This window comes from Nanorana parkeri, unplaced genomic scaffold, assembly GCF_000935625.1.
Source record: "Nanorana parkeri isolate BGI_ZX_2015 unplaced genomic scaffold, ASM93562v1 scaffold445, whole genome shotgun sequence".
Classification (NCBI taxonomy): domain Eukaryota; kingdom Metazoa; phylum Chordata; class Amphibia; order Anura; family Dicroglossidae; genus Nanorana; species Nanorana parkeri.
Genome location: NW_017306713.1, coordinates 959,730 through 968,670, shown reverse-complemented (window position 1 = coordinate 968,670; position 8,941 = coordinate 959,730).

Below are 8,941 nucleotides of genomic sequence, written 5' to 3'. Positions count from 1 at the left end.
CCAAGACTGATCCCTGGGGCACCCCACTCACAACTTTTGCCCAATTAAAAAATTAACCATCCCTCTGGATCCGTTCATGCAGCCAGTTTTTCATCCATGTACATACAATTTCATCCAAACCCATAAACTTTAGTTTATGAATTAAACGTTTGTGGGGGACTGTATCAAATGCTAAATTTATGCTGACTTCCTCATAAAAAGTTAATAGATTGGTCTGACTCGAACGGTACTTCATTAAGCCATGTTGATTGCTACTTATGATACCATTTTCATAGGCAAATTCCTGCATGTAGTCCCTTATTATTCCTTCAAATATTTTACATACTGCACTATCGATGTTATGCTGACTGACCTATAGTTACCCAGTGTACTCCATTTGCCCTTTTTGTATATTGGTACACATTTACTTTCCGCCAATTAGCTGGTACCATACCTGACATTAAAGTCTCCCTAACGATTTTGAACAGTGGTCTGGCTATTACCTGGCTGAGTTCATTGAGCACCCTTGGATGTAACCCATCTGGTCCTGAGGATTTGTTTACATTTGATCTCTCCAGGCTCTTTTTTACTCTGCTTTCTGACAGCCACTGAGATATGTTAAATCTCTACTGACTCTTCTGTAACGACAGAGGCAAATAATGTGTTTAACACATCATCTTTCTCCCTGTTACTAGTAGCTAGCTTCCCATTTTCATCTGATATGAGTCCTACATGTTCCGTCCTTACCCTCTTACTATTTATTTAAATAATTTTTGAGGGGTTCCTTTTGCTTTCCGTTGGTATGTGTTCTTTGTATTCTATTTTTGCAGCCCTGATTGCTTTGTTACACCTCTTGTTGCATTCCTTGTAGTGTTTAAATGCTGATGGTAACCCCTCTGACTTATATTTTTTGAAGGCCTTATTCTTTTCCTTTATGTGTTGATATACCTTGCTATTCAACCACCTTGGTTTAGCTTTAGTTGTTTTGAATCTGTTGGTAAATAGAATGCACTGGCCAATTTTGCTATTTACTATTTCCTTGAAATTTTCCAACTTATCCCATGTGGTCATATTCAGGAAGATTTGGTCCCAATTAGTGTCACATAGTAGGTATCTCAATTTATTGAAGTTAGCCCTTTTAAGATTTAGTGTTTTTGTCCTGCCATCTTGTCTATGTTTCCTGGAGTTTACTGTGAACGTTATCATTCTGTGATCAGTTTCCCAGGTTATCCCCAATTTCCACATCTGTCATCAGTTCTGTGTTGTTTGTAATTAATAAATCTAACACAGCTTTTTCTCTAGTTGAGGTTTCAACCACTTGTCCCACAAAATGTTCATGCAATGTGTTAATGAAGTGACGGGCCTTAGATGAGTGCGCGGTTTCATTTGTCTAATCAATATCATATCATATCATACAATAGGTTGGACTTGATGGACATATGTCTTTATTCAACCTCAAATACTATGTAACTATGTAACTATGTAATATCAGGATAGCTAAACTCCCCCATAATGATAACATTGCCTTGCCTTCCGGCTTTTTCTATCTGCGTCAGTAGTTGAGTTTCCTCCTCCTCCCCTATGTTTGGGGGCCTGTAGCATACTCCCCCTAATAATTTACCATTATGTTTTCGTTTATATTCATCTCCAACCATAAAGATTCAGCACTGTCCCCAATCTCAGAAGCTATGTCGTCACGCACATTCACAACCAGAGCAGCGAGTCAAAACATTTTCTCAGTTTAAACATTGGATGTTTTTTATTTTTTATTGTGAATAAAATATGGGTTTAGGAGATTTGCATATCATTGCATTCTGTTTTTATGTAGATTTTACACAGTGTCCCAACTTTTTTGGAATTGGGGTTGTATATGGACACATTTATGGTTGAAAAACTGCTCCCAGGGACTCTTTTTGTCACTAGCAGAAAGGGAAGTTTAACAACACATTTTTTTTAACGTAGCCACCTAATAGGTTGCATATCATTTTCATCTGACATGAAGTGCTGTCAGAACCTCCTGTACTCATGTCAGATATCCCCTTGATGACTGTACCTAATTGTCTATCATCTAATGACTACATGGATTAAGATGCACTTTTACATTTTCTTTTTAACTTAACCTTGTTCAGAAAGCTACAGCTTTGAAGAGAAATGTAACCAATAACCACAATGTCATACTGGCAAAATATAGTCTTCCTTCCTACCTTTATATTGTATTCTCATTTTAAGGTGGCGCTCTAGGATCCCTTTTACATGTTTTCAAGCATATCTTCATATGCTTTGTTGAGAAAATCCAGTTTAAAGAGCTCAATGGCGAGTCAAAACAGCAACTATTGCCAGTTATGAAGTTTTATTAAGTAACTTAAATTTTATAAAACTGACCTAAAACAATTTTATTTTCTCTTTAAACAGTTAAAACTAAATGCTGGCGAAAAAAAAAAAAGATCTGTTGCCTTTTTCCCTGCCTAGAAATACATGTTGCCAAATATGGCCCATGGCCCAATACATGAACTGACAAAAATGAATAGGCCAGAATCAAGCACATTCAGTGATATTCCAACATGTTTGAATATTTCTATGCGATTGCCACTTATCTTTCACTTTCCATTGTCGGAATGGGAAGGAAATGTTTACAGCATACTGGCAACATTTACAGGATAATCATTTTGCACAGAGGATTTGGGGAAAAGCCTAACAACATTGAAGGCCAGAAGGTGTCTATATTAATTTGGTTATATTACAGTCATCAATGTTTCATGTCAAAGTCGGTAATTCAAAGTCACAAAACTTAAGGTGGCCATACACTCTACAACCATCGCAAGACTTTAGTCTTGCGATGGTTGTAAAGGGATTAAAAAAACGTACGATCTGCCTATCTTGGACAGGCAGATCGCACTCTCGATCATCGCAAGCCCGCCCCCCTGAGGGGCGGGCTTCCGATGACCGCAATGCTGAACGGGCAGTGTACGCGCGCGCACAACGGCCCGTTCAGCATTTATCTTCCGAGCACCGTTCTAACCAGCCGAGAATCGTACGATTCCCGGCTGGTTTTCGAACATGCTGGTTCGACAGAAGACGTGCGACCGTACAGTAGAAACGGTCGCACGTCTCCGTTCACACTGCTCGATTCTCGTACGATCGCGGGATTTCCCGCGATTCTCGTACGAGAATCGAGCAGTGTATGGGCACCTTTAGGGAGATACCTGCAGCAATTTAAATCAGCTAGGCAATGAGCAGCTGTCCAAGGGATTGTTGGCAATCTGGGGACCAGTCAGGCAGTTGGCTGTCCCACCTGTTCACTTGCTGCATCCATTGCCACAGGTTACCCTTGATCCCTTTGCTAACCAGATTCTCTTCTTTAATCTTAGCATTGGGACACTCGCTGTGCACATAGGGGGCAGGGCTGAACATGCACCTATACTGGTGGCACGTCTCCTGAATGCTCTTCATCCCAATAAAAGTGCACTAAAGTCCAGCTAGCTATACAGCAAATGAGCTATCTCTTACACAACCACCATGTTCTTCTGTGACTTCTGACCGTAGCTCAGTTTTACATTTTGGCCTTCATGTTTTCTCAACTTACTTCCAACTTATGACAACGAACCAGGTTTCTCTCCATTTGGTTTTGACAACACCTTGATGGATTGAACCCTGTTTAAAATTCAACAATTTTCAATGTTTAACCCTTTGCTGCTGTGTGGATGGTCTGATTGCATGAAGTCCTTGGCAGTTACTTACTATAGATATTATTAGTCTGAGTACCAGACCACACCTATAAAACATACCTAAAAAAAAGTGTTCAACAGAATAGACTTAGCAGACAACACTTACACAGGTAAGTTTATGTCTTTAACCGCTTCAGGACCGCCCACCGTAAAAAAACATCCTGTCCTGAAGCGGTTATACCAAGAACATGGCTCCTGCAGCCGTGTTCTTGGTAAAATTTCAAACAGCAAGTCATTTCTGTTTGAATACAAGCAATCCGAAGGCTATATAGCCGTTGGATCGCTGGTACGGTGTGGTGCCCCCCCATCCGCCGCCACAGATTTCTGCTTCCTCAGCTTCTTTAGGGTCCCTAGGTGACATTAGGGGTCTGAAGGACCCCTGATGACTCCATAAAGAGGACCTGTCACACCCTTTCTGCTATTACATAGGGGGCTTCTTAGCCCCCTATGCGATAGCTATAAAGTTAAGTGTAAAAAAAATTTTTTTATGTGAAAGTGACATGTTTTTTTAAAAAGTCCCCTGCCCCCATGTGCACACACATGCAAAGCAAACACGCATCAAATGCGCCTACACGCAAAAAGGAAAATTGCGCCACACATGTTACATATAGTCGTGAATGATGGAGTGAGAGCAATAATTCTAGGGCCATCAATCACTGATAACACTGATGACACTAAACTGATGAGCAGTAAAAGCTTTTAAAGCGCCGCCTATGGGACATTTTTTTGTGGTTGTTTTGCGGTTTCACGGACGCACACAATTTTAAGGCTTGACATTTTCGGTATCTATTTACCCAGTGTGAACCCATCTTTTATTGTTTACCAAAATATTGGGTATTATATTCTGTTTCTGTGTACTAAATTTCATTTTAGTGTATTTTATTCTAAAAATACTGGTTTCATAAACATAAAAAACATTAAAAAAATTCAGATTTTATCATGTTTGTACCAATAGCAAGAAATTGCTCCGGATGGCGGGCCTTTACACTTAAAATACAAATTCTATGTATGATGATTAATAATAAAATAGACATGTCAGGTGTAAAATGCTGTGATCATGAAATACTTACACTTGCAGAGCATTCACTTCCTTTGCTTTGAAAGGGCAAAATGACTTCAGTTTGGCAAAGCAATGCACACTGGGATTGCCTTGTCATCAGCAGAGCATTGCTGGGAAATCTCATCTGTAATCTCATGAGATCTCAGGGAAAGGCATGTCCTAGTCACATGTCTAATCACATGCAGTGGCGGCTCTAGACTTTGCGAGGCCTTAGGCGAAACTTAAAAATGAGGCCCCACTCAGGCCCATAATGAGAAAAAATGCAAGCGATAAAAATGAAAGGAATAAAGAGAACTACAACTCCCAGCAATACTCTCCAAAGAAATGCAGAATAGTAACGGCTATAGGGGACTACAACTCCCAGGAATACCCTCGACAGAAATGCAGCATGGTAACGGATATAGAGAACTACAACTCCCAGCAATACTCTCCAAAGAAATGCAGAATAGTAACGGCTATAGGGGACTACAACTCCCAGGAATACCCTCGACAGAAATGCAGCATGGTAACGGATATAGAGAACTACAACTCCCAGCAATACTCTCCAAAGAAATGCAGAATAGTAACGGCTATAGGGGACTACAACTCCCAGGAATACCCTCGACAGAAATGCAGCATGGTAACGGATATAGAGAACTACAACTCCCAGCAATACTCTCGAACTTGCGGGCCAGATGGATGGTCGGCGGTTGCCCCCCTATCTCTTGTCCTACCTTGCCTGTGTCTGCTGAGCCCCCAGGCTCAGGCCCCGGTGCACTGGCTGCACCAGCGGTAGTTCCGCACCTGCCACCAGCTATACAGGACTACAAATTCTAGCAATACTTTATACAACAATGCAGAATACCATCAGCTTTGTATAATGTGTCTGGGATTTGAAGTCCTGTATAGCTGGTGGTATTCAGCATTGCTGTATAATCATTATACAGCAACGCTGAATACCACCAGGGCAGCTATAGTCAGTGGTGTATTCTGGTTTGGGGCTGCCCTAGGCAAGACAAAACTTGGCGCCTCCCCCCACACACACTAAATTTACCCCACCCGGCTGTGGTCTCAGGTGGGCTCTGCAGGGTTTGTGGTGGGCTTTGCAGGCTGCAGAGTCCCCTATGGATCCTGCAAAGCCCACCACAGATCCTGCAAAGCCCCCTGAGACCCGGCAAAGCCCCCACAGATCCTGCAGGATCTCAGGAAGGCTCTGCAGGATCTGTGGTGGGCTTTGCAGGCTGCAGAGCCCCCTATGGATCCTGAAAAGCCCCCCTGAGACCCGACAAAGCCCCCTCCGGATCCTGCAGAGCCCACCAAAGCGTATTGCACAGCACACCTTAGACTCTTTGGTGGGCTATGCAGAATCCTTTGCTGGGCTCTGCCAGCACAGTCCTCTTACCTTGAATGGCCTGACCTCTTTGGAACACGGCCTCCTTGGCGCCCGGCTGGACGTCCTCCTCATCCTCTGCACCCGACACAGCCTCCTTGTCATCTTTGCCGCCCGACTGGCGCTCCGGTGACACCTCCCACCACCGTCGGTGTCAATGCCCCCTTCGCCCCCCACCTCTTCCATTTCTGGGGCCACTCGACACATTTTCTTCTGTCATAGGGGCCGCTTGCCAAATTTCATACTACAAAATAAAATTTAACTATATGTGATATGGTACTCCAGACCCCAATATACACACAATAAGGCCCCATTCATATATGAAGGTTTAGGTGCGATTAGGGATTCCTGCATCAGAAACTTGCGTTTTACTGCAGCAGAAATCCCTAAATTGGCGTTTACAAGTGTCAGCTATCCCCATTCAAGTTAAAGGAGAACTATGGGGTCAGGGCTTTTCCCCATAGTTCTCCTTAGGGTAACGGGAGGACACAAACTAGCGTCCTCCTGTCACTCTAGGCTCAGTATACCGCGAGCTGTAGAATGTAGAATGTGTTCGCTCACCTCCCGATCTACTGAGCCGACCTGTGACAGTCTCATTGTCACAGGTCGGCTAGAACTATGAGGTGAGTGAAAAGCACTCACCTTATATTTCTCCTTTAATGATCAGGTGACAGAAGTTGCATGTAAACACCTGCACACCGCCTGTAATGGTATGTGATATGATTACATGCGGTTAGAAAACACTCTCTATAAACTATATACTATACACTAGACCGAGTGGATTGACCGAGGAAACGGATGAGCTCTCAGCCCTGTCGCTGTCAAACGTAGAGTCTCCGTTTGACAGTGACAGGTCTGAGAGCTCATAACGCTACTTGGCTGCCAGGGAGGTGATGTGCCAACAGGGCAAACTAGGCGGCCGCGAGGCCCTCGGGAGTGCGAGGCCTAAGGCGACCGCCTAATAGAGAGTCGCCTCTGATCACATGTGCCAGAAATCCAGGAAGTAAAAGAAGAGCTAGTATTTTGCCCTCAGTAAACATGGCCACTGTCAGAAGACTGGGGAAGAGAAGAGAAAAAGGTATGCAAAGAATACAAAGCCTGCAATTATCTAGAAGTATACAGTGTTTGCACTGTATCCAGCGACTGACAGGTCACGCAAAAAGTATTAAACAGGAAGGGGTGGAGTAAATTTAGTGGGGGCGCCGTGCTTTGCCTTGCCTAGGGCAGCCCCAAACCAGAATACACCACTGCGTTCAGGGACCACCAATTGAAATATATCCGACTGACCCGGATCGCCTTGGTATGCGATCCGGGCCAGTCACAATTAGGCAGCGGCAGCCAATAAACAGGTAGATTAGACGGCTGCTTCCTCCTCCCTAGGCCCCCGGGAGGCCCCCACAAGCGGCCGTCTAATCTGCCTGTTTAGAGGTCACCGCCGCTGCCTGATTGTGACCGGCCCGACAACAGAGGCGATCCGGGACGTTCAGGTCCCCCATGAGAGCGGTACAAGGCCGCTAGGCAGTGATGTTAAACGTTTCTTAAACCCGAGCGCCCAAACTGCAATACCAAACTTATTTTCAGCGCTGGCACTTTGAGATAAATAAATTGATTTTGCGTCGCAAATTGGCCACTCGGGTTCAAAAAGGTTCGCCATCACTGGACTAGTCTCTAGTATTGCCTATAAGTTCGATGCAGCTGATAATTTCACCATTACTGACTTACCATGTCTCGATCTGCACTGTGTCTCTAAGCAGGTGTAGCCATCTTGGTAGAGGCAGGCTTTGTTGTTGTCATGTCAGAGCTGTCTTGACTGGCACTCTTATAACTGGTGGAGAGAGGTTCACAAAGTACTCATGTATGTTGATATCACAGCAAATGCCTAAAAGAAGAGACTTTACTGGGAGTACAGACCCACCTGCTTGCTGCAAGTGGTAAATATTAAATATATTACATTTACTGGTATAACAAATACATATATGTTACATTTTTTTTAGTACTGAACATAATAAACATATGAAGACATAATTACCTTTAAAGTGTAATACAGTCAACGTCACTTTTGAGTTAAAGCTAAAATGCAATGTAAAGTTGCTCTACAAGGCCAAATACGTATGTTTTAATGTAAGGTAGCAATGTAATGTACAACTGCTAATGTTCACCTAATGAACTGTGGCTCATCTAGTGCTAATGCATTTTTAATGCTCAACATTACCTAAACCTAATGTGTATAATGTGTATAAAAATATGTAATGCATTCATAATATCAGTTAAGTGAAAGGCCCTCTCCATGAATAAGAACCACCTCCCTTCTCCAAATGAGTCAGATTCTTCCATTTAGCTCCATGGAAACCAACTGCTAGTTTCAGTGTTGCTTGCATTGGTTGGCAGAAAGCCACCTGAACAGTAAAAGTGGCTCTCACAGAGTACCGTTTTAGCTGATTGCAAGCAGGGACTCATATAATAAGGGCAGTTCACCAGTCTAGCATACCCACCACAACTAAATTAGGGGTGCCAGAATCCCAACCCAATTACTGTTAACACTGGCAGTGGTAACATATTTTGGTCATTTTTAAAACTCTGCAGCAGGCTGCAAAATGCACCAGTCCAATAGCTGGCAGCTGAATAAAGATCACTATAGAAGCATGCAATGCTAGGTTCACCACACAACTGCTCTACTCACCTCCCTTCTGTTCACATCACCAGTTTCTATTAGGCCTTGTTCACACCAAATGCAGACCAGATCCGGTCAGGTTTCTGCACACGCTCGATGCGTTTGACGCGTTTTTGATGCGGTTTTTTTGCATGAAA